General features: G+C 47.1%; 1 protein-coding gene and 2 long non-coding RNA genes across 9 annotated transcripts in view; 1 reads left to right on the plus strand and 2 right to left on the minus strand.

Moving 5' to 3' along the window:
- Positions 1 to 25,066, plus strand: part of LOC147008286 (uncharacterized) — a 209,241-nt gene that overhangs the window by 61,076 nt on the left and 123,099 nt on the right. The window lies entirely within an intron of this gene.
- The window catches only part of LOC147008288 (uncharacterized), a 66,209-nt gene continuing 41,149 nt past the window's right edge, over positions 7 to 25,066 (minus strand). Inside the window, exons 2-5 of one of the 4 annotated variants that reach the window (XR_015053485.1) lie at positions 9,194 to 9,334; positions 5,835 to 6,280; positions 5,625 to 5,731; positions 7 to 346 (exon numbers count right to left, since the gene is read on the minus strand). This is a non-coding gene — a long non-coding RNA (uncharacterized LOC147008288). Of the gene's footprint in view, positions 347 to 5,624; positions 6,281 to 9,193; positions 10,963 to 25,066 lie in introns of those variants that run through there. The other 3 variants (XR_015053483.1, XR_015053484.1, XR_015053481.1) reach the window with 3 other exon arrangements.
- LOC147008289 (uncharacterized) lies at positions 17,950 to 24,472 on the minus strand. The gene is made up of 6 exons (XR_015053490.1): positions 22,224 to 24,472; positions 21,881 to 22,071; positions 21,650 to 21,762; positions 19,996 to 20,115; positions 19,826 to 19,903; positions 17,950 to 19,434 (listed from the first exon to the last, which is right to left on the minus strand). It is a non-coding gene; the product is annotated as an uncharacterized LOC147008289 (long non-coding RNA).

The following is a 25,066-nucleotide window of genomic DNA, read 5'->3' on the forward strand; positions in this document are numbered from 1 at the left end:
TCACCGGTGAGCAACCTTTGATGTGTCAACAGAAATGAAGAAGCAAATCCTTGATGACACACACTGCACCTGTGCGACATCTCACCTGTGCATATTTTTACACCTTTTAAACACGATAAGGAAGTGAAGTCTCTGTTGGGAACAAAAAACCTGTTTGTCTTCTCACTTCTTTGTTTCTCCTGTTGCAAGACATTGATCCACCTGTCGCAGTTGTTGTTGTTTGTAGACACACCCCGAAACTTGTCACCATCTTGACACAAAGTCTCTGTCGGGTGATGATCGAAAGAAACTTCTCCGTCCACCGACGAGGAACAGTTGACACGTGAAGACGTTTCAAATTTTTTCTCTGCAAAGAGACAATTGAGCAAAAACATTAATAAATCACTTTTACAACTTGAACAGCATTCGTGGAGCACATACTCTCACCTTGCACGTTCATTCTGAACAATATTACCATTGTTAAATGAACACTTTGTGTGAATTATAATATAGAGAACAAGAGAAAGAACAATCAGAGATTGCAGACCCTCGCCAGGACTTTTGTGTGGTGTTTGTGTACTGGTGTGTTTTGTAATGAATATGAGATATAATTAGAACTGCTGGTTGTGATGAACCGGGCACCAAGATGTCCCGCTTTGATGCAGCCCTGCTTTGATTGGACACCTGACCCTGACCCGTGACGTTTTTCGTTATTATTCAACTGAATTTAGAACGGGATTAAAATTAATTCAATTCAAATCAAATGGAAGAACAAATAGGTAAAGTCCTGTATCAGAACCTATTTTGGAATTTGGAAAGAATTTGGAAAGAATTTGGAAAGAATTTGGAATATTTGGAAGAACAAATAGGTAAAGTCCTGTATCAGAAGGAACCCGAACAAGCGAAAAGCAAAGATGAAGTCATCAGGAGGAACCTGGATAGGATTCACATTTCAGCTGCTCCTCCTCTACCCTCAAACCCATCCAGGAACAGCCAAGTTGCCATATTATATATAAAAAAAAACAAAAATCAAAAATATCCCAGATTAATTAAAAAAAAAAAAATCTGGCTGCCAGACCATGCATCCGATCAAGATTAAATTTTATTCACCATCTATTCAAAACATTTATTCACCGTCACAACTGGATCATAATTGTGAAGTTTCAGGTCGATTGATTAAGCGGTTTCAGAGAAAACATTATTTCATATTTTTCTTCAATCCAATATGGCTGCCAAACCATGTGACCTATCAATTATTCCTTCACAAACTTGTACACCCATGGCTTGGGGAACATTTGTGTGAAGTTTCCCATCGATCTGTCCAGCCGTTCTGGAGATGTTTTTATCGGTTTTAGGATAATTCCAATATGGCTGCCAAACCGTATCATCTGTGTGAACCTTTTGTTCCTCACGGATAGGCGGTCATACGTGTAAAATTTCAGCTCAATCCGTTCAGCCACTTCTGAGAAGATTTTTGAAGGTGAAAAAATGCAAACAATATTGCTGTCGAATCACGTGACTGATGACGTCATAAAAAAAAATTCTGTTACACATTTTATCCCAAGATGGTCCTCAAATTTTTTTGATGTTGCGTTCTACACATGCAGTTATGACGTCATTTTTAAAAATCACGCTTATTCCCCATTACGAGTACTTGTCGTGTGCGAAATTTCAATTATTTCCTTGGTATGGTTTCAGAGAAAGAGTTCCAAAGTTTTTTCCAACATGGCTGCCACACCACGTGACCTATGACGTCATAATCATTAAGAAAACATTCTTCATTAGCAGTCGCACCTACAGTTATAATTTCTTCTCAATTCGACACGCAGTTGCAGAGAAAAAAACGATAAAAACAAAACGTACTCGCACAGTGTCGGCACGAAGAGCAAAATATAAATCCCTGCCACCTCCAGTCGAACGTCGGGCCTGGTCAGCTGGTTCGTGAAAGACTTACACAAGGATGCACAAGGAACTTTGATGCAGAAGGAGGTCGTTCGGCCCATAAAGCCTGTCATACAGCAACACCACATGAACAAGAACGGAACTCGGTAGAGCGTGTACCTCCGCCATGCTGAACAGTTCACGTTTTGTATCCCACTGATAGGTCGGATCTGGATACAGACCTGAACCAAAATCGAATCGGCTTGTTCTTGTCACCTGCAGAACTCATCCACCTAGTTTTGTCATAACTCGTCCACAACCTTTTGAGATATCATGCTCACAGACAAACGGACAGGGGTGGAAACATAACCTGTGTCCACCTTCAGTGACGGAGGGAACGAGAACGTTCACAGAATACGACAAGTCTGAAGCCGACAATGGTTCACGAGCGGTATTTGACGATGTAGATTGTTTCAGAAGTCAAGGATGAGACAATGTGATAATTTTTGACCAAGTTATAAAAATGATCAACATGATGTGGTTCGGGTGACAGGTTATTAGCTGCAAAATGTTGAAAACCCGGTTTCGTTCAACAACTTTCAAAATTTGGCCTTTGCATAACCTTTAAAGGTCACAAAACAATGTTGTGGACATTAAAATAAGGAAACAGGATACGTGCTATAGCTTATTGGAGTTAGTTCGTCGAAGAAGGTCGAAAACCCGGTTCGATTCCCAAAACTTTGAAAATTTGACCTTTGTGAATTTTAAAGGTCAAAGGTCTAGGATTATGACCTTTGGTGCAAAACTTCCTCCGGAACATTCCAGGAACAATATAACATCATATAGGCTATATGGCATTTCGCTCTCCTCGGATTATCCATACTTTGATGAAATCAGCGTAAAAACAAACTTGAAGGGGGAGCCACGGGCAAGGTGTTCGAGATAGAGCAAAATGGTTTCAAGACTTCAGGTGGGGAATGACCTCAAGATTATGCATAAAAAAATATTGTCATCCTAGCTCTCAAGGTTTGGGCGGTCATATGATTTTTATGTCAAAATTCGCAATTTTCTAAGTTCGTGACCTTGTGACCTTGACCTTGGGATGAAAATGAAAAATCCAGCTCTGTGGAGCTATACAGGTGCCATTGGGCTAACCAAATACCGAAACCCCAGCCAGATTCGACAAACCCCTCGGAGAAGATAATTTTTTATGTCAAAATTCGCAATTTTCTAAGTTCGTGACCTTGTGACCTTGGGATGAAAATGAAAAATCGAGCTCTGTGGAGCTATGCAGGTGCCATTGGGCTAACCAAATACCGAAACCCCTGCCAGATTCGACAAACCCCCTCGGAGAAGATGTAAATTGAAATTGGCTGCCCCTTAAAAACACGCTTTTTGGGGCGTGGCTCCGCCCATAATGGGTGCACCACGCCCATTCTCAGGAAAACACAACTAGATCATGATATAAACCTCCCACCAAAATTTTATCATGATCGGATCAAAACCCATGGAGCTATGCTCGGGACAGACAGACAGACAGACAAGCCAGTAGGAGGACATGGGGAGTCGCCTATCCAATAGAACCTGACGAGATGGGCCAGTTCGATGGGGAATGACCTGAGGCTGAAGCACAAGAAAATTCATGATTCTTGCTTCAAGGGTTAATGCTGCAGATTGTTTTTTCTTTAAAATACCCCCACATTTTGAGGTTTTTCGGCGGTTGCTAGGCAACGGAGGGGCCCATAGCAACGGTTCTTTCTCACACATAACAAGGACATACCATGAACCTACCATACCAGTTTCATGTATATCTGACTCATAGTCTCTGAGATAAAAAGAACTTCGTTTTTTTTATTGTTTTCGACCAGGGTTCATTCAAAGTCTATCTTCTCCGACAGTTTTTATAGGATCCGGCTGGAAATTTTTGACAATATGGCTGAATGTACTGCCCACAGTCGCTCGTGGCCCGATTTTTGATTTTCGAAAAAATAATTTTTTTATGATTTTTCAAAAATTTCAAAGTCCCGTTGCTAGGCAACGGTGGTGTCCATAGCAACGGTTCTCATTTGCACACAACTAGGTCATGGTATGAACCTACCAACCAAGTTTCATCGAAATCGCCATTGTATTAACGGAGCACTGGACCGAACAGAGGGACAGACAGATAGACAGACAGACAGACAAACATATCGACGGAAATACTGATAATAAGGGTAGAACAAATTTCAAAAATATATTTTTTTGAAAAATTTTTTCTTTCGACGACATCGACCACCCAATAGTGGTCACTTTCTGACTCGTGAACCAATATCCCATGCAGTGCTCAAATATATATAAATATATATATTTTTAATTTTAATAAATTAATGGATTCGAAGATCGTTTTTAAAAATCCATAAGTTTACTGACGTCGCCACATAATATTGGCAAAATATTCTTCACCCTGACACTGTCCCTCTCATATGCCACTCCCTCTCGTGCTGTACATATCGATATACAGCTCGGTTCTTGGAGGTATTTTGAAGGAGATTCGTGTTCTGAAGTGTTCAAGTGGATAATCAATTTAAATAAAAGCTTAAAAAGGTTTAAAGTCGAATAAATAAATTAATTCCAGGTTTTTCCGCCCTTTTACCCAGTTTCTTACATCACCCGAATCTCCGATCGAACACATTACATGAATTGTTCATACCTGTTGTTACAGACATATTCATTGTGTTATTTCACCAGATCGGGTTTCAGACCAGTATTACATGTTTAAATTGTGCTGTGGGTGAAAGTTATTTGTACTGGGGTGAAGGAATTGTTTTGTACTTTGGTTAAAGAATCGTTTTACCTGTTCAAAGTCTGGACGGGTCACAATAACACCAAGCAAGGCTGAAATGGCCAGAGCAGTGACCACAACACGAGATAAGAGATGCCGACAATGCTGCCGAATCGGACTCAGCAATGGCAACAAAACGAGATAAGAGACACTGAAAGCAGCTGCATTGGCCTTGGCAACGATAAACAATTCTTCATGTAAGAGGCACCGACAGCGTGGAAGATATTAAATACCGACAGTTTGGGTCAGGAGACAGGAGAGAGGAATAATGTAAGAGACGGTACGGAAGAGACAAAGGGGATCAAGGCTTTCCCCTGAGCTGCTCAATTTAATGTGCTGCAAGAAAGTCACATTCTCTGAATTTCGTGTGACAAAATTAATTTTAAAACTGACTCAAACAGTAAAGGAGGAATCGGGAGTCCACTGTATGCCGAGCCTGGGATGCTTTCGCGACCCCATTCGCTGACTACAAAGAAGCAACTACACCCTGCTGTCTGTTGGTCGCTCTAATCTCCTGGTCGGTACACTCGCCAAATCTACTTCCCTGCTGTTGTCTTGGAGATGACTTCAAAGCAGGCATCTCCTCGCTGACCTTATCTCTTAGGCAGCCTGCCCGTTCCTCCACTATCTCCTCACCTGCTTCCAGTCATGCATTGTCCTTCATGGCTTGGAGAACCCCAATTCAACCTATCTCTGAGACAGCTTGACCTGTGAACTCGAATTCTTCTCCATTATAGGGTGTTACAAAGCTTTTAAATTAATTAAAAGTGAAAATCTGAAATGTCTTGCATCTACAAGTATTCAGCCCCTTTGCTATGACACTCCAAATTGAGCTCAGGTGCATCCAATTTCCTTCAGTCATCCTTGAGATGTCTCCACAACTTGATTGCAGTCCACCTGTGGCCAATTCAATTGATTTGACATTATTTAGAAAGAAACACACCTTTCTATTTTAAGTACAAAGTTGACAGTGCATGTCAGAGCTCTCCACCATGAAGTCCAAGGAACTGTCCGGAGAACTCCAAGATCGAATTGTGAGGAGGCAGAGATCTGGGGAAGGGCACAAAACAATTTCTTGAGTGTTGAAAGTTCCCAAGAGCACAATGAGCTCCATCATTATATTAGGAAATGGAAATAACATGGAACTACTCACAGTCTTCCTTGAGCTGGCCATCCAACCAAATTGAGCAACTGGGCAAGAAGGACCTTTGTTAGGGAGGTGACCAAGAACCCAATGACCACTCTGACAGAACGACAGAGTTCTTTGGCTGAGATGGGAGAACTTGCCAGAAGAACAACAGTCTCTGCAGCACTTCACAAATCGAGGCTTGATGGGAGAATGGCGAGACAGAAGCCACTCCTGAGAAAAAGCCACATTACAGCGCGTCTGGAGTTCGTAAAAAGGAAATCTGAGAGCATGAGGCAAACATTCTGTGGTCTGATGAGATGAAAATGGAACTTTTTGGCCTGAATGCAAAGCGCTGCATCTGGCAGAAACTGAGCGCAGCTCATCATCCATTTAACACCATCCCTACCGTGAAGCGTGGTGGTGGCAGCATCATGCTATGGGGATGCTTTTCAGTGGCAGGGACTGAGGGACTAGAAAGGATAGAGGGAACAATGAATGAAGCAAAAATTAGGAAAATCCTTGAGGAGAACCTGCTTCAGAATTTAAAAGACCTTAGGCTGCGGTGAAGATTAGACATTACTGTTCACCCACGCTCCCCATCCACCTTGACAGAGCTTGAGCAAATCTGCAAGGAAGAATGGGAGAAAATCCCCAAATCCGGATGTGCAAAGCTGACACAGACATACCCAGGAAGACTTGAAACTGTAATCGCTGCCAAAGGCGCTTCGACAAAGTATTGACTCGGGGGGTTGAACACGCATTGACGAAAGACGTTTCACATTTTCCTTTTTGATTAATTTGTAAAAATTTCTCAAAATACATGTTTTCCCTTTGTCATGAGGGGGAATTTTGTGTTGATCAGTGACAAAACAAATTTAATTTAATCCATTTTGAAGTCAGGCTGGAACACAACAAAATGTGAAAAATTCGAGGGGTTTGAATACCAGATGAAGGCATTGTAGGTTTCACCCATAAAACACAACAAAGGGCACATTGGTGTCTTTATTTTCTTTATCCCCTTGTCCCACTTCACTCCTTACATTCAGTGGCTCTGTCTCCCCGCTCCGACTCACTTTTATATGAATCTGTCTCCCCTTGTCCCGCTTCACTCCTTACATTCAGTGGCTCTGTCTCCCCGTTCTGACTCACTTTTATATGAATCTTTCTCCCATGGTCCCGCTTCACTCCTTACATTCAGTGGCTCTGTCTCCCCGCTCTGACTCACTTTTATATGAATCTGTCTCCCGTGGCTCTGTCTCACGTAGTCCTTAAGTTACCCGCCCCCTTCCAAACCCCCCCGAGCAATCCTTTCTGTTTCACCCCTCATCTGATCGACCACCTTTTCACGCTGCGTACGTGCCATACTCCACAATTTGTCGCAGATTCTCAAGATACGCGTCAAATTTCCCGCCAAGTTCGAGTCCCATCCTGCCCTTAATGTCAGCCATAAGCTGTGTCCACGGCCATGATGCCGGGCTGTACCGGGAATACCAACCTGGTGTAAGCTGTGTCAGCACGGCCATGATGCCGGGCTGTACCGGGAATACCAACCTGGTGTAAGCTGTGTCAGCACGGCCATGATGCCGGGCTGTACCGGGGATACCAACCTGGTGTAAGCTGTGTCAGCACGGCCATGATGTCGGGCTGTACCGGGAATACCAACCTGGTGTAAGCTGTGTCAGCACGGCCATGATGCCGGACTGTACCGGGAATACCAACCTGGTGTAAGCTGTGTCAGCATGGCCATGATGCCGGGCTGTACCGGGAATACCAACCTGGTGTAAGCTGTGTCAGTACGGCCATGATGCCGGTGTGTACCGGGGATACCAACCTGGTGTAAGCTGTGTCAGCACGGCCATGATGCCGGGCTGTACCGGGGATACCAACCTGGTGTAAGCTGTGTCAGCACGGCCATGATGCCGGGCTGTACTGGGGACCAAACCTGGTGTAAGCTGTGTCAGCACGGCCATGATGTCGGGCTGTACCGGGAATACCAACCTGGTGTAAGCTGTGTCAGCACGGCCATGATGCCGGGCTGTACCGGGGATACCAACCTGGTGTAAGCTGTGTCAGCACGGCCATGATGTCGGGCTGTACCGGGAATACCAACCTGGTGTAAGCTGTGTCAGCACGGCCATGATGCCGGGCTGTACCGGGAATACCAACCTGGTGTAAGCTGTGTCAGCACGGCCATGATGCCGGGCTGTACCGGGAATACCAACCTGGTGTAAGCTGTGTCAGCACGGCCATGATGCCGGGCTGTACCGGGGATACCAACCTGGTGTAAGCTGTGTCAGCACGGCCATGATGCCGGGCTGTACCGGGGATACCAACCTGGTGTAAGCTGTGTCAGCACGGCCATGATGCCGGGCTGTACCGGGGATACCAACCTGGTGTAAGCTGTGTCAGCACGGCCATGATGCCGGGCTGTACCGGGGATACCAACCTGGTGTAAGCTGTGTCAGCACGGCCATGATGTCGGGCTGTACCGGGAATACCAACCTGGTGTAAGCTGTGTCAGCACGGCCATGATGCCGGGCTGTACCGGGAATACCAACCTGGTGTAAGCTGTGTCAGCACGGCCATGATGCCGGGCTGTACCGGGAATACCAACCTGGTGTAAGCTGTGTCAGCACGGCCATGATGCCGGGCTGTACCGGGGATACCAACCTGGTGTAAGCTGTGTCAGCACGGCCATGATGCCGGGCTGTACTGGGGACCAAACCTGGTGTAAGCTGTGTCAGCACGGCCATGATGCCGGACTGTACCGGGAATACCAACCTGGTGTAAGCTGTGTCAGCACGGCCATGATGCCGGGCTGTACCGGGGATACCAACCTGGTGTAAGCTGTGTCAGCACGGCCATGATGCCGGGCTGTACCGGGAATACCAACCTGGTGTAAGCTGTGTCAGCACGGCCATGATGCCGGTGTGTACCGGGGATACCAACCTGGTGTAAGCTGTGTCAGCACGGCCATGATGCCGGTGTGTACCGGGGATACCAACCTGGTGTAAGCTGTGTCAGCACGGCCATGATGTCGGGCTGTACCGGGAATACCAACCTGGTGTAAGCTGTGTCAGCATGGCCATGATGCCGGTGTGTACCGGGGATACCAACCTGGTGTAAGCTGTGTCAGCACGGCCATGATGCCGGTGTGTACTGGGGACCAAACCTGGTGTCCTGCGGCGTCTGCTCCATTGGGGGGCAACGTGCTAACGGTCGGGGGTCAAAAAGGCGACCGAGCAGTGGTTTCGGCAGTGAATGTTCGGAAGGAAACATCATGAGGTTTTAACTTCCTGTTCCATGATAAATACCGGACAAACTACAAACTCTCGTCCTGGTGCTTCACAGAGTTAGGGTGTTGGTTCAATCAATGAGCGTACCTTCACCCGCAGGTGGAGGTGAGTCACTCGTCTCATCAGCCAGAAGTTCCTCGGGCAGGTGGAAGATCCCACAGTCGACCTCGAAATGATGAGGCCATTGTGTGCCGGTGCAGGGGTCCCACGAAGAGAACAAACGTTCACCTGAGTCGGTGTAAACGAGAGTAAAGAATGATGACGTCATGAGGTATTACACAGATGGGATTCCCATTTTAACAATTAATTACCAAACTCGACGGGTCCGGACTCCCGATCCTCGGGCGAACCGACCACGGACCCCGCGGTCTCAGGGACGACCTCCCGGACCGAGGACGTTTCCTCCATCGAATCCGCTCGTGAATCCCGGAATGTTCGCCCTGTGATCTTCACCGAAGACTCCTCGGGTCATGGCGCACCGTCCGTCACTGAAAAGCACGTCGTGTTGAACGAAGGTTCGCCGTGCGAAGCGTCCGCGACGTTCCGCGATGAGCGGGAACCGCTTCATGAGGAAGAGGAAACCTCGTCGTGTCACGTGATCAAGAGCTCTTGATGAGTCACGCTTTCTCGGCGGCAGATTCGCCACCATTCACGTGATCAAGAGCTCTTGATGAGTCACGCTTTCTCGGCGGCAGATTCGCCACCATTCACGTGACCTCCCAAAGAGCGTCACAGCTCGAAATAAATATATTTGAGGGGGGGGGGGGTTACAATTCATCCACAACCACTGAATTTATTCCTTCTTTGTGCATAAATCAACCGAACAGAGATTAATGTAATCTGTGCTGGCAGGATGGCCTTGAGGAAGCCGGGGTTCGAATCCCGACCCAGCTATAAACCGCCATCCTGGTGTTTCACAGGCTGTCCCTCGGATGGATGATAAACCGGCCGTCCTGTGTGCCGGCAACCGTCGGTGGACCTTAAAGAGCCCACCCCACAGTGTCTATCGCGAAGTTTAAGCCAACCGGTTCGCGAAAGACCGGCGTGGTCATCTATTCGTTGGCGTGCGTGTACCGGTGGTTTGTGAGTGTGTGGTGTACCGGTGGTTTGTGAGTGTGTGGTGTACCGGTGGTCTCAATGTACAAGAATCACTTAAAATTTATCCCACGTGGTGCACGTGAATTTGATGAAGAAGAAGAGGAATAAAGAGAAGAAGAGTGCGTCCACCGCCATTTTGAACTGACTGTGTGGTGTTCGCTTGCTTCCTACGTCATCGTGGTTTTGTGGAATGATGTTCCTTTGATTTCGTCGACATTTTAATGCCTGTTTGGTCGAGGAGACGATTAACAACATGTTTTCCTTTTGGTTTGACGTGAACATGTGTGTAAATATCGCGTTTTATTTAATTCAAGTTTAATAAGGCTTGAGGCCTTTATTTTCTCTCACGTATTTTCTGTCAGGGTTTATGGACGAACATACATATATACAAGCAGGTAGGCGGACATGCGTAGTCGACGACTACCCAATAGAACCTGACGCGATGGGCCCGTTCGATGGGGGAATGACCTGAGGATTAAGCACAAGAAAATTCATGATTCTTGCTTCAAGGGTTAATGCTGCAGATTGTTTTTTCGTTAAAATACCCCCACATTTAGAGGTATTTCGGTCGTTGCTAGGCAACGGAGGGGTCCATAGCAACGGTTCTTTCTCACACATAACTAGGACATACCATGAACCTACCATACCAGTTTCATGTATATCTGACTCAGAGTCTCTGAGATATAACGAACTTGTTTTTTTTTTATTGTTTTCGACCAGGGTTCATTCAAAGTCTATCTTCTCCGACAGTTTTTATAGGATCCGGCTGGAAATCTTTGACAATATGGCTGAATGTACTGCCCACAGTTGCTCGTGGCCCGATTTTTGATTTTCGAAAAAAATAATTTCTTTTGATTTTTCAAAAATATCAAAGTCCCGTTGCTCGGCAATCAAAGGGGCATTAGCAACCAGTACCTACGCGGCATAACGAGGTCATAAACTGGTCCTACCACCCAAATTTCATCAAAATCGCCATTGTATTAACTGAAATCGCCATTTTAAATACTGATAATATGGGTAGAACAAATGTCAAAAAAAAAAAAATTTCGACTAGATCGACTACCCAACAGACCGACACGACGACCAACAAATAAGGGTGGAGATAGATCAATAGATCAATAGATCCCCAAAAAATTTTTTAATTGAAAAAAATATATTTTTCGAATTTTTTTTTTCGACTCGATCGACTACCCAATATATATTGTTACGAATCTGGAAGCCATCGCACACAACAGCCAGAGTCCCCATAGATCAGTTATTTCGATAAGTATGTATTTATAGTTAGGGCCCCATCCCTATGTTTAATGGGTGTTTAAGTGTATGTGCGCTGCGAGTTATTTTATATACTGAAACGCAAAAGAAACTTTCCACTTGTTTGAAATGTAATTAGATTGTAACAGTTCAAAATAAAACAAACCAACAATTGCTAATTGAAACATTGGCATTTTATTGATGACATGTCAAGTTCTTGACCAAGATACACCATCTCATAAGTTTGTTCTACAGTACAGAACAGCACAGGGTGCAATGTCAGTCCCCTTTCAAAAGCGTGTGTGGCCACCATTGTTTTGGATACAGGCAGTGCATCGTCGGCGCATTCTGCCTACCAGTCTTTGGATGGATTGCTGCTGGATTCTGTCCCGCTCAGTCCTCAATGTCTGAAGCCATCTAACTTAGGACCATCTTCCTGTCCTGCCTTGCAGTGGTGACTCTTGGCCTCCCTGATCGAGGTCTGTCATCTGCAGAGTTGTGGAGGGTGTATCTGTCCACCAGGGCCGATATCGTCTGGTGTGAACAGCCAAGGCGACGTGCCACCTCATGGTAGCTCAATCCGCCTTGCAGTATGCCCAAGGCACACTGCCGTTGATCCCTTGACAATCGTGGCATGTTGATTGAAATGCCCATTTTGCACTGGCCTTTTTAAAGCCAATATCAAGACATCACGTGCAGCTCATTAAAATCATCCCGTACCTCTTGGCTAATCACTGACAGTCAAAACGGCTGTTCAACAGCTGTGCTATGAAGTGACCATTGAAGGTTCAAGTGACCATCCGTGACCGTTTTGTCTGACAGTGAGGACACTATTGTCCACAAATAAGTTCACACATTTACTACACGCAGTGTTATTGTTGATATTTGAAGGTTTAAAAGGTGGTAAGTTTCTTTTGCGTTTCAGTATAGTTAGAATTCATACATCAACCACAACAACATACACCTTCGCTTCTTCCATCATCGCCCTCCCTCATGCGTGACGAACGCAACCGTGGGCGGGGCCCACTCCCTCTTTAGCCAATCGGTAAGGAGAGGGCGTCACATTCGCCCTGTCCCTCACTCAACCCGGCTCGCCTAAACCATTCACCTCGACCAAAAAAATCAATTCCATTTTTTATTATTATTCTTTTTAATCATATAAGAGCACTGAACGAAGTTGCACTCCACCCTCTGGATCATCGGTCCTGTCCAACACTCTCTCCGGTGATCTGGGGAGGGGACACAAAAGGTCCACAAAAACAGAACACTTATAGTTTACATTCCTACTCTAAGCCTTAACGACACTATTTACAGGATATTTACATGCGACTGCATCCCCCAGTGGATGCTCATAAACCCAGCGTTACCTGGGGAGCCAATTTTCAAATTTTCCTCACTCTAAAATTTTGCGGACCTCATGCCCTTGCTGCACGTTTCAAGGTGTATGGGATTGAGTGGGACTCACACATCTTCACAACACTCACACCATGGTCATCATCACATTTCTAGTTCATGGTCCCCATTTCAATGATTGCAGGCTAAATCCCGTCATGGCCGTGGGGTGGGTTACCCCAAGAGGATGGGGGCGTCTCAGGTGCAACCGTGCCCGCAGGTAAGCTTTAGTCCAACCCGGACGTTTCTCCGTCCCGCTCCCTTTGATTCCCACCCACTGGTGGCCATCAGCTCTATCCCCGTACAACACACTGGAAGGGGTCTCACTGGCTCCTCTGGCCTTCCTGGGTCGCCAAGGTCCTACCGCCTTGGTCTCCCAAACCAGACCTTCTTCCAGTTGCCTCCAGACACTGTCACCATCAGCCACCAGTGGTGAGTCTCCTTGAAGGGGGTCGCAATTCCCGCTCGCCGTGAGCCTCGGCAATCCCTGCGGACACGTTCATCTGCCCCACCCACAAAACCCACATGACTCCCCCTTCCCCATCGGCCTTACATGTGACACCTGCTTTTCCAGCACTTCACTGACCATGACCTTCCCTGTTACCACACCATGCCCAATTAACATCAATGTGTGCACCATACATTTCACTTCTTAACTTGAAACAACTCACACAGCACTCTTCCTCACCCGATCCACGCACCGGCCATTGGACAGCCACTTGTGCCCGCTTTGTTACCAATTACCCACTGTCCCTATTGTCACTCTCGAACCCAGCAGAACTTACAAACCCAGGACAGTTCCAAGTCACTCACCTTCAGCATCATGGGGCAGGAGGTTGCTTGGGCCCAAGCTCCTGCACAGAAGCGACCAATTTTCCCCTCACACGCTCAATCCAATCCGGAATATCCCGACCCATATAAGAACTCAATCTGTCACAATGGACTATCTGTAGGAGAGCATGGTGGCCCATCTGGGTTTTTAAAACCACATCGGTTACCTGTCGGAGCACCACACCGGGGCCCTTCCAGGGGGAGGCCAGAAGAGCCAAATGAGGTCTCCAGGGAGGAATCGGGGGGGGGGGTGTCCGAGTGAAGGCAAACCCATTCGCTCCCTCGCAAAGTCATGAGCTTTCTCCATGCTCTTACGCATGTTGGTAGCATAACCCTCCACCGAGGTCCATGTTGGGGTTTCAGGTGTCACGCCCAGCCACAAATCAACAGGGTCCCGCATCTCCCAACCTAACATCAGCAAGGCAGGGGTGCAGCGCGTGGCCTCATGCTGCGTGGTCCTGTATGCCATCAGGACAAAGGGGAAATGTTCGTCCCAGTCCTGCTGATTCTGCGAGGTAAAGAGAGCTAGCTGGATGAGCAGAGTTTTATTAAACCACTCCACCATCCCATCCGACTGTGACCTTAGGGGAGTTGTCTGAGTTTTATGAATTTGAAGGAGCTCGCACACTGAACGTAGGAGTTCGGACTCGAAGTTCCGGCCCTGGTCTGTGTGCAGCTCCCTTGGAGTTCCAAAACGGGTGAAGAACCCCTCCACTAGTGCTTGGGCAACCAGCCGTGCTTCCTGATTGGGCAATGCATAGGTCTCCGGCCATCTGGTAAAGTAGTCCATTGCCACCATAATATACTTGTTGCCTCGGTGGGTGGTGGGTAGGGGCCCGACCACATCAACCGCCACCCTCTCAAGTGGTGCTCCTACATTATAAATTTGGAGGGGGGCCTTACGTGCGCATGGTGGTGTTTTTTTCCCCCCGGCAGAGGTCGCACCAACGTGCCCATTTTTGGATGTCGCTGCCCGAGTTCACCCAATAGAATCTCTGCCTCAATTTCGCTCGTGTTTTGGTTACACCTAAGTGTCCCATCGTTCGTGTTCCATGCACAAGCCCCATCACCTGTTCAAATCCATTTTGTGCAGTGTTGAAGTCCATTTTGCATAAATGTTAATAAAAACAAATCCATTTTGTGTGAATCCATCCGTCGGAGCCATACTCTGGTGCAGAGCGTTGATGCTGCCGAAGCAGTCTCCTTGGCAATCGGGGACAATCCTGGACGGGTCGCCACTAGTGCAGCAGATTACTGAAATAATCTTTCACTTGGTGGTACAAGCACCAAATTTGGTATACATGTGCTCCAGGACCTATTCTCTCAGAAAAGTACGTTACTCAGGTTGAAAAACAAAACGGCCGCCATTTTTCAGGATAGCCACCATTTGAAGTGGTTTGAATCTGTGTTTGAGCTAAATTTTGATGGAATAATGCTATTTTAACGTTCTATGCATCGAAATATATGTTTTTGAGTTAGAAAAATCCATTTCTGCACTTACAAAATCGTAATTATTGAAAACTAAGATGATATGGCCGGAATTAAATGACGACAGGCTCTTTTGGCGCTACATTTTGCAAAAAGAAAAAAAACGAAGAATAATGCAGCATATACAGCAGGAAATTATTATCTTTTGATTCACGTGGTGGATTAGTCAATCATTCAGTCCTCACATTTGCATGCACACAACTGTGTACACTTGAGACTGAAGCGATAGCATTTACATCGCCCTCGGCATTCCGTCTTGCAGCCACATTTTGTTAACTGCTGACAACTCTGGGCAATGGGTGGAAGGGTCGTCCAAAAGACTTGCCAGACCTCACCATCTTTCTGCCACCCCCAGTTAGCAGGGCTTTCAGTTTGCATTTTGCACACTGTTGCCTGGCCCCATATGCAGCCTGCTCGGCAGGCAGACCGTTTGACATGCTGTCTGAGAGCCGCGCTTGTCGCTGGAATGGCATCATAAGACCTTTGCTTCCGAGCGAACAAGTCCAGTCTTGCCTCATCAACTTTGTCCATAGTGGTGTTCTTGTCATACATGGTGATGACAAACTTCTCAAGGACGTTGTAGTCCGCATTTTCCACGACTGGTGGGTACTGACTTCACTTCTTGAAGACGGGAGTCACTTGAGGGTAAACCTCCCATGCCTGCCATGCAGTTTTTTTTCCTTTTCCGCGAAAACCTGACAGAATATCACAGCCAGTGAAGGCGTGAAAGAACAGCATGCCACTGGATTTGTCTGGGCCAAGATTCGCCACCATGTCATTAGTTGGCAACCACTTAATGAACTGACCCTGGCCAAATTCAACCCACAGCATTTCCATGCCTGCGTCTTGGAGGGTAGCAAAAACACTGACTGCAACAACGAGAACATCTGTGTCACATGAAGAGCATGAGTGAAGATTCTGGAGTCGGCTTCCTCGTGGTTGCAAGGACTTAAGCCATCAAGACTGATGGATCTTTTGGAAAGAGCCTGATCTCCTTTGGTCACAACAACGACATTGTCAGGGCACATGGTCACTAACTTATCAGTAAGGAACCCAAAGAGCTCTGTCTTGTTGTTGTCTTCTTTGTTCTTGGCTGCAATGTGTGCCCTCTCTCTATGATACAGAGCTGTTAAGCAAGAGTAGTGGTATTTCAGTTCAAGGGCAACCACATCTCCACCGCTCAACACAGCCAAAAGGTTGCCATCATTAAGATTGCGAGCACATTCATTAAGCCTCTCATTTCGCTGCATGATCATGGCTTGTCGCAACTTTGACTTTGGTTGTATCTTTTCACATAGGAAACACCGTTGCACTTCCATGCTAGTTCTTCGCATTTTTGAGTGCCCTTCTCCTGGATCATTTTGAATTTCAGCTGCTCTTTTCGTGGCACGCTCAAGTTTATAGCTGTCAAACATTTTGCGACAATTTTGGTGGTACTTGGCACTATTTCGCCTCAGTGTATCCTCAATACCACCTCCTTCATCCAATCTGGATGGGTCGAACCTGACCGGATAACTGGTGGATTGCCTGAAATTGTGGTAGGTTTTTTGCTATCATGGAATAACCATCAGAACTACACTCATAACGGGTTGGGGGAGACTTCAACTCTTCTTTTGTATCAGTCTGACAGAGGCAACACTTCCTCCAGTCAGTTTTAGGAGTACAACTCAACGGATTATTAGTGGACATATTGAACAGGTTAAGGCCAAGGGTTTATCCTTTTACCACCTAACCGTACAAAAAACATAAGCACATAAGATATGGGATACAACTCGGTTCATACATACAAATGCCCTACACCGAGCCCGATCATTCATCCAGTGCCATTTAAGTCCCGTGTGATCTGTACACCTTCCGGGTAACTGAAGCTCCGTTACCCTTGGCTCGGCTCTCCCGCGCTGGCACATCCTGTCAATTCAGGCGCGGCTATCTAATAGTGTAATACTACAACTAGCTATACTTCTCGCTGAAATATATACAGGGGCTTATTAGATAGCATTTGGGACACTCAAGTATACTACAAACTACAGTTTAGGATAGTAAACTCCAGCTCCAAGTAGTACACTATAAGCCGACACTGAACCCCATGCTGTCTCACAGCAGTGATGTCACCAGTGTGCCCTGGTTGTGCTTTAACATCACTCTTATTCACATAATGTAATAGAGCCTGACCGCATCACCTCAATACATGATCACAGATGTTTCCCAGTAATATTTGTGATAATTTTGTAAGACAGCTACAAAAGTACTGATTTTCAGTCATGCAATGGCCGCCATCTTGAAAACTGCGAACCATTTTCGAATATTAGTGCCAAAATATATTTCTCCAGTCAAAAAACAATCTATTTAACATTTAGATCAATAGCATGTTCCTATTTATAGACGTTTCGCACTGAAAACCCTTTTTCCTATTTTATGAGACGGCCATCTTGAAAAATGGCGGCCATTTTGTTTTTCAACGTGGGTAACGTACTTTTCTGAGAGAATGGGTCCTGGAGCACATGTGTCCCAAATTTGGAGCTTGAACCATCAACTGAAAGATTCTTGTGGGATACTGACTTAATCTGCCCCACTACACTCCGACACAGGATACCAGCAAGCTGGCACTCATTTTGCCAAACTCAGAAGGATGACAGGCAGAGTCAACCCCACCTGGTATTCATTCAACAGGAGTGTAGTATTTAAACTCAGGATCCAAGGATCCCAAGCCCACCACTCCAACCGTAAAGCCAACCAACATCAGGTATATATAAAAAAAATGTACAAACCACTGAAAGCTGCTGTCATGGTCGCAAGGCAGCCCAAAAGGGCTTTTTTATTGAAAAAATAAAATTGATCTTTCTTTCTTTAATTTAATCACAAATATTCTCACGTCACAGTTTTACGACATCACAGCACTTCTGTATATCCCATATTCCTTGTGGTATCACAACATGCTTTGCCTGCTTTACAGCCAAGTCTTGATGCTGCCAGATGGAGCTGGCCACGTGTAAAGTCTGAATCTTCCAACCACACACCCAACTTTCTTGAGTGTCTGTGGATGGGCTTTGTTGATTTCCATTGCAAAAAGCCACCCGAATGGGGAACTACCGGTGTCGTCATGAAAACGTGAAGTCGCCTTCACTTGGTGCCAGTGCAATGCGTGGAACGTACACAATAGGACCAGCATTGTCAGCACCTGTTATTTCTGCTTCCAATAGGCGCCCATGATGAACGGCATGATGAACATGACATGAGCAGGAGCCTTGTGCCATTTCACAGGCCTTCATGAGGTTTGAGATTTCTCAGCAGGATCAGTGTCATGGTCTGGCTTAAGGTAGAGGAAGTGTGTTGTCAGAAAACACAGCAGTGTAACAAAAAGATCCCTGATTTGGGGGCACCGGTGCATTGATGCTGCATCCTGCAGGGCCAGCCCCCCAGCCCCCACCTCTTCATCATCTTGCAGTAATCCAAGCTGGTGACATGTCTCTTGGTAGCTCTCACAGGTGTGACCATTTATTGTGCGCACGTCAAAAACTCATCACCAGACACTGGGTGCACAGTGACAACTGTGCTGGGACCTCGCGTGGTCCCAGCACAAAATTACACAGCGCAGGTTATTTGCTTTTGGGCAGTTTGGGTTCTGTGCATTGTATTCAAAGAATGCTGTCAGTGCAGTGTGGCGTGGTGGCTGCTCTGCAGCTTGGCGAGCACAACCTTCAGGGTAGGTCACCACCTGCTGGTTCTCCAAGTGCACAGGGAGTTGAAGCACTGGAGGGTAGTCGTGCTCTCTCATGGGAAATCCCAGCATCCCCCAGCAATGCTTCACTCGCACCAGTTGAGCGCATATCCTGGAAGCGCTTCATCTCATTGATTGGCTGGCGCTGCTTAGCTTGGCTACCTGCAACCTGTTGAGGTTCTGCAGCTCAGTGCTGCTGCTGCTGCTGTCTCCACAGGAGCTGATTCAGCATGCATTGAAGTCTGAAGCCATGGCACGGTCAGGTCCCTTGTACATAGTTTTTTTTTTTTAACAGGTATTTTAAAATAAATAAATCCTTCCCCAAATATCCCTTTCATTTGCATTTTGTGTGGTTACGACTTGGACACGATCAGGCCCAGAATGAATATTTTCACATCAAATTTTCAAACTTTTCAGGAGGTCATACCCCTGGACCCCCCCCTTCCCCCATTCAGGAGTCCTTGACTTCCGTGTTTTCCTTTTTTTGTGAAAGTTCTGCAGTTTCACCAATGTTGAGTTATTGGTCCGTTCTCCTCGACACAGAGTAATTCTGTAAACACAGCACACACACACACACACACACACACACACACACACACACACAAGAAATTTAAAAACTGCTGTGGCTGCTGGTTGCATCATTTCTGGAAGCACGCAGTGCCCCTGTTACCAGTAAGCTGTAACTCATGTCAACGACCTCGGAAGGATGACAAGCCGAGTGTGTGTTATTTCATACCTGGTGTTATTTAAACGGTCCCCACAGCGGCTCAAATTCAAGACACTATGATGTCAGGACAGCCAGCTTAACCGTTAAGCCAACATCAGGCTTGACAGACAGGTATTTAATCGCAGACAGCTTGGGTGGGAGGGGAGGTGAAGGGGGCAGGCGGCGGATCGCATTGTCCCCGGCGTCCACGCAAGATTCCTGAGAAAGCATTTACCTGGTGCTGAGGTGTGATCGATGGTAACGGCTCGACTGTGCAAGTCTCCGTCTCACCTTGTCGTTCCATTGTTTAACGCTGCAAATAAAACAAACAAATGGTTACACGAGACATTTCTTGGCTGCATTGTATCTTAATCGAGCTTTCGTTTAACGAGGCAGAACTCTTACCTTCCGCATACCTGCTCGAACCACCATCTACAAATCCTCAAACAAATTCATCAATTCCCTTCACTCGGTGATGATGGTCGGTCAGAGCTTGACGTTCCACCTCATCCACCAATTCTACATCTTCAATGATCGAGTTTGAGTTTTCAAATGAGCCGTGGATTAAAAAAAAAAGGAAACGGAACATGTTGATTTTATCTCCCATGAACACATTAACAACATGTATAAACCATGAACACACACCACGTGACAGCTTTGAATATTAATAATTGAATTAAACGAGTCTCACCCATTTGAGTCGATATCATCTCCGGCATCGTTGATTACGGCCTCGTCGGACGACAATGGCTCTTGTACCGTTCTCGCGCTTCTTCACACAAAACCATCCTCAGGGAGTTCGAGTACGGATCCTGGTTTGAAAGTGCTCGATGGGGCGTTGTCAAACCGAGAACCCATGATGTCTCCTTGTGGAATTCAGAAATATGGATTCGTCCATTTTGTCGATTGTTCCATTGTTTGGATCAGCTTGCGGGATCACGTGAACCATCCGTTCGTCGGAAATCTCATCGGACAGATCGGAGTGTTCCATCGTCGGGACAGAAAAACAATTAATTAATTCATCCGACGGGAAAGGGCAAACCAACCGGTAAAACCGATTAACGATGCACGAATGTACGGATTGAGGAGCTGCCCATCTTGTAGTTGTAACGCTCCGGTGCCGCAAGGTGAGGCCTTCTCGTGGCTCGTTTAACAAACCTACAATGTGCGTGTTCATGTCGAAAGGATCCCGAGAGAGGTTCACGACTTTGTCCTCACAAACAGGGAAGATACAAATTAATTAATTGATTGTGCGACGGATCTCACGGAGCTGCTTCCAATTTACTGGGAGGGTTAAGTGCCTTTTCAGGTTGACAAGGCCAGCAACGTAGGTAGAGGCAATTACAACTACAGTGGCCATCGAGACGAGATGGAAACGCTGAACATGTTTGTGGTTGTGGCTAAGTGTTTAGTGTGGATTAGTGAAAAAGGTTGTGGATGAACAAGAACTTGGCTAAGGACGGGGATAGAAGGAAACTTCACTGACTGATTCATGGGGTTAAAGAAAACGAAGATGAGCATCCAGAAAGGATGTAAGCAGGTGATAGAGGAAACAGATGGATGACGAGATCCATGAGTGGGAACGAAATGAACTTCAGCAAAACCCACTGAGAAGGACTCTGCAGGAGGAGTCTAAAAATGAAAAAGGTCAGAGGTCATTACAGCACACGGCATCCAAGGTCAACTCGACCCGAGGCTTCCTGACTTCATCGACTCTCGTCGCCAACGAGCGGCTCTCATCGGAATCCTTTCCTCTCCGCTTCAGCACGAAATTTGTCCCCGTGCTATCGGAGTGGAGGCATCAGTCCTTTACAAGCGAATCGCCTCTCACATCCTGCCGACTCTGCATCCTCGTGTTGCAACCTGGATCGCCTGGCCTTGCAACGAGATCTGGCTGGAGGAGTGGCTCCCCAAAGACCCAGTGTTATGGTCCGCCAGCGTGTGGACATGCACCGACAATTGGTCAAAACCACCGCATACGTGGGTCACGTGTCATTGAAAGACTAAGTTGGTAGTTAACATGGTAGCGTAGCGCAGTTCTACAGGAAGCTGGACTCACCTTGGCCTTGAAGAGCGGTTGATGACGGAACCGCTCAACTTTCTGGTCAGCCTGTTGCACCCATTGCACACCATCGAGCATGTGGGGCCACCGCACACCTCCGGACACATGGTCTGTACAGGAAAGAGAGAGGGTGGGGACATGTAGTCAAACACAAACCTTCATTGAAATCGATCCATCGTGCAGGTGTATCGTGGACTCGACGTCACCACCCCCTCTCCCCCAACACACCTTCCAAGTCCTGCGGCGATGGACAAGTGGCGGTGGGGACAGATTGAGGATCCTGCTGGGAATCTCCACTCACAAACCCGCACGCAAGCGGCCCCAGTATCATGGCTGTTCATTGATAACCAGGGGTAACAATGGCGTCCATGTCCTGCTTGCGTGACAGCAGGAATCTTCAGAATCAGCACCGCTCTCTCCTATGGCAGAAGGGGGGGGGGGGGATAGAACAACTCTTCAGCATCGCTTGCCCCATCCCACCCAACTGGCCAGCCATGGCCGGATGGGTATCCAGCTCTGCGGTTGTAACAACAAATAAATAAATAAAAATCAAAATGAAGTCAAACTCCACCTGAAATTTGCGTCGTGGAATGTGTGCGTGTTTCAGTACCACAGCACAAGACACAAGCGTCGAACTGCAGTGGGAAGGGAGCTTGCTCGCCATAATGTGGACATCGCAGCCCTCAGTGAGACTCGCCTTCTGGATGAGGTGGACTTGGAGGAAGTCAGAGCTGGGTTCACGTGATGTCGGATTGGAAAGCCAGAACAGCACAACAGGCAAGCAGGTGTTGCCTTTTGGAATCGAACATCGATTGCAGCTTCCCATCCGTGATCTCTTTCGTCTCTTTTGATACAGTCGAGCATCCTGTCTTACTCTCCAAACTCTCTGCCGATGGCATCCAAGGCCAACTCCACTCATGACTTACTGAGTTCCTCTACTCTCGTAGCCAACGCGTGGATCTCAACGGAATCCTTTAATCTCCTCTCCCTGTCAAGGCTGCAGGACCTCAAGGCAGTGTTCTCGGCCCAATCCTATTCCTGATCTTCATTAATGATCTCTGACTCTCTGGACCATCCTCTTTATCTATTTGCTGATGACTCCACCCTCTGCCATGACATCCCTCATCCTTCTAACAGGCAGGCTGCAGCCTCTTCCCTCTCTTCAGACCTTGACAAAAATCACAAGCTGGTCAAACCCTGGAAGATGTGTTTCAATCCTGATAAATCTCACACTCTCGCTATCTCTCTCCGAAAGGACCGTCTGGCAACTCCACACCCCGATCTACTTTCTCAACAAATGTCTGAGCGAAGACATTCAAACTCCAGGGTCTCACTGTCAAGCATGACCTTTCTTGTGCAAACCACATTTCAAAGTTGGTCTGCAAAGCCTTTGGGCATCCTCCGTCAGTACAAAGTCCTTCCTTGGCACACCTGAACTCCTATTCACCTGCAATGCCTTCATCCACAGCTTGATGACTGAATTGATCTCTGGGCTATCTGGCATCTTGTCCCTGCCTCACACACCTTGCTCGGCTTGTCACCCTGGAAGCCAAGGTTTAAAAAAAAGATTATTGGAATCTCCTGCAATGAGGTTGAGTCGATGGCTCTATCACTTCCCCAACATGGACCAGTCAGTGGTCTCCCTGTCTTCTACCGCCTCCTGTCTGGCCTTGCAAACTCTGCATTTTCCGTGCTTTGTTCATCCCCACCCCCAGGTTATTGCAGGGGGACACACAAGAGACACCATCAACCACCTTCTGGTGAAACTAACTGAATCCAGGACAACTGCTCACTTCAACTCATTCGTTCCTCGTTTTTCCCGCCTGTGGAACCAACTTCCACTTTCTCTTCATCTCGTTCCTCCCTGCAGGTTTTCAAGACAACTGTTCAACACCATCTCAGATCGTCCCCAATCCAAAACCATGATCTTTTCTATCCTCGTAAACCCCTCTCTTTATCCCACCTCCTTCCAAATTCCCAGTTTTCTCTCCTGAGAGTTTCCTTCTGGATCCATCTTGTCCACCCCATGCATCCTCTCCTGCCCCCCCCATTCCTTCCCACACCCATTGTTTGGCCCCACACCCATTGTTTGTCAATCCCATGAAATAAGTCCTTTCTTTAAAGATACTGGGTCGCACGATCTGCCATGATCTTTCCTGGGAAAGCCACATTTCAAACCTGGCCTCCAAAGCCAGTTGCTGACTCGGAATCCGCCGTCGTGCAAAGTCCTTCCCCGGGCCACCTGAGCTCCTGACCACACACAAAGCTTTTGTCCGCAGCCTGATGGAGTACTGCTCTCCCCCTCTGGGCTGGTGCTCCTGCCTCCCATCGTTCTCAGCTTCACGCTGTGGAAACCAAGGCATTTCGGATCATTGGTATCTCCCGCGGTGAGGCCGAGTCTCTGGGCTTCTCACTCTCTCACCACAGGCAGGACCGGTGGTCTTTCTGTCTTCTACTGTCTCCTCTCCGGTCTCGCCCCCCTCCCCCGCTCTGTCTGCCATTTGTCCCCACCATATTTCCACAGGGCGCTCAAGGTCCCCCAACAACCCCCTTCTGGTAAAACTACCAAATCAGGAATCACTGCTCACCTTCACTCTTTCATTCCTCTTTTTTCCCACCTTTTGAATAAACGACATCACTCTATTGAATCCCATTCTTCCCTCCAGGCCTTCAGAACAGCTGTTCACCACCACCTCTTATCATCCCCCATACAAATCCTCAATCTTTTCTGCCCCCGTTAAGCCACCCCAAACCCACCTCCTTCAAATTCCCTGCTTTCCTTCCTGAAATATCTATCTTGTATACCCCGTGTTCCCCGCCCCATCCCTCTCCCTTCCACAGATCTCCTAATGTCTCTGTTCCCCACTGTTTTGTCCTTCCCTCTCCCACCCCTCTTGTCTCATGCCCCCTTGCTGTGCGTTGGTGTTCGCTCTCATACGAGCCTCGACAAGGCATACCAAAAAAATCCTCCCTCTGTCTTTGCTGTTGGTGTTTCTCACCCTCTCTCTCTCTGCAGTTCCTTTTGTTCTGTTGTGTTCTGATTCGTTCAATCTACCAGCACGAGCTCTTCCATGCCTCGACTATGCCTACAAAAACAAAAGTAAAAATAAAAAAGAATAAATCTGAACTGCTATGCCTGTTGGGGTTAGCATCGCGAATGCTGTGCCTTCATGCCATAAGTGTGTGTGTGTGTGTGTGTGTGTGTGTGTGTGTGTGTGTGTGTGTGTGTGTGTGTGTGTGTGTGTGTGTGTGTGTGTGTGTGTGTGTGTGTGTGTGTGTCCCTTCCATAACTCTAAAACCATAAAACCTAGCAGCCTGAAACTGCATGGAGACGAAGGGAACTCCACACAAATGCTTTGCCTTCCTCTCACCTTACACTGTCCTCTGTTCCCCCACCTCTCCTCGCCCCCCCTC

Source organism: Eptatretus burgeri, chromosome 20 (genome assembly GCF_056783735.1).
Source record: "Eptatretus burgeri isolate ZD-2024b chromosome 20, Ebu_testis_v1, whole genome shotgun sequence".
NCBI classification, from domain to species: Eukaryota; Metazoa; Chordata; class Myxini; order Myxiniformes; family Myxinidae; genus Eptatretus; species Eptatretus burgeri.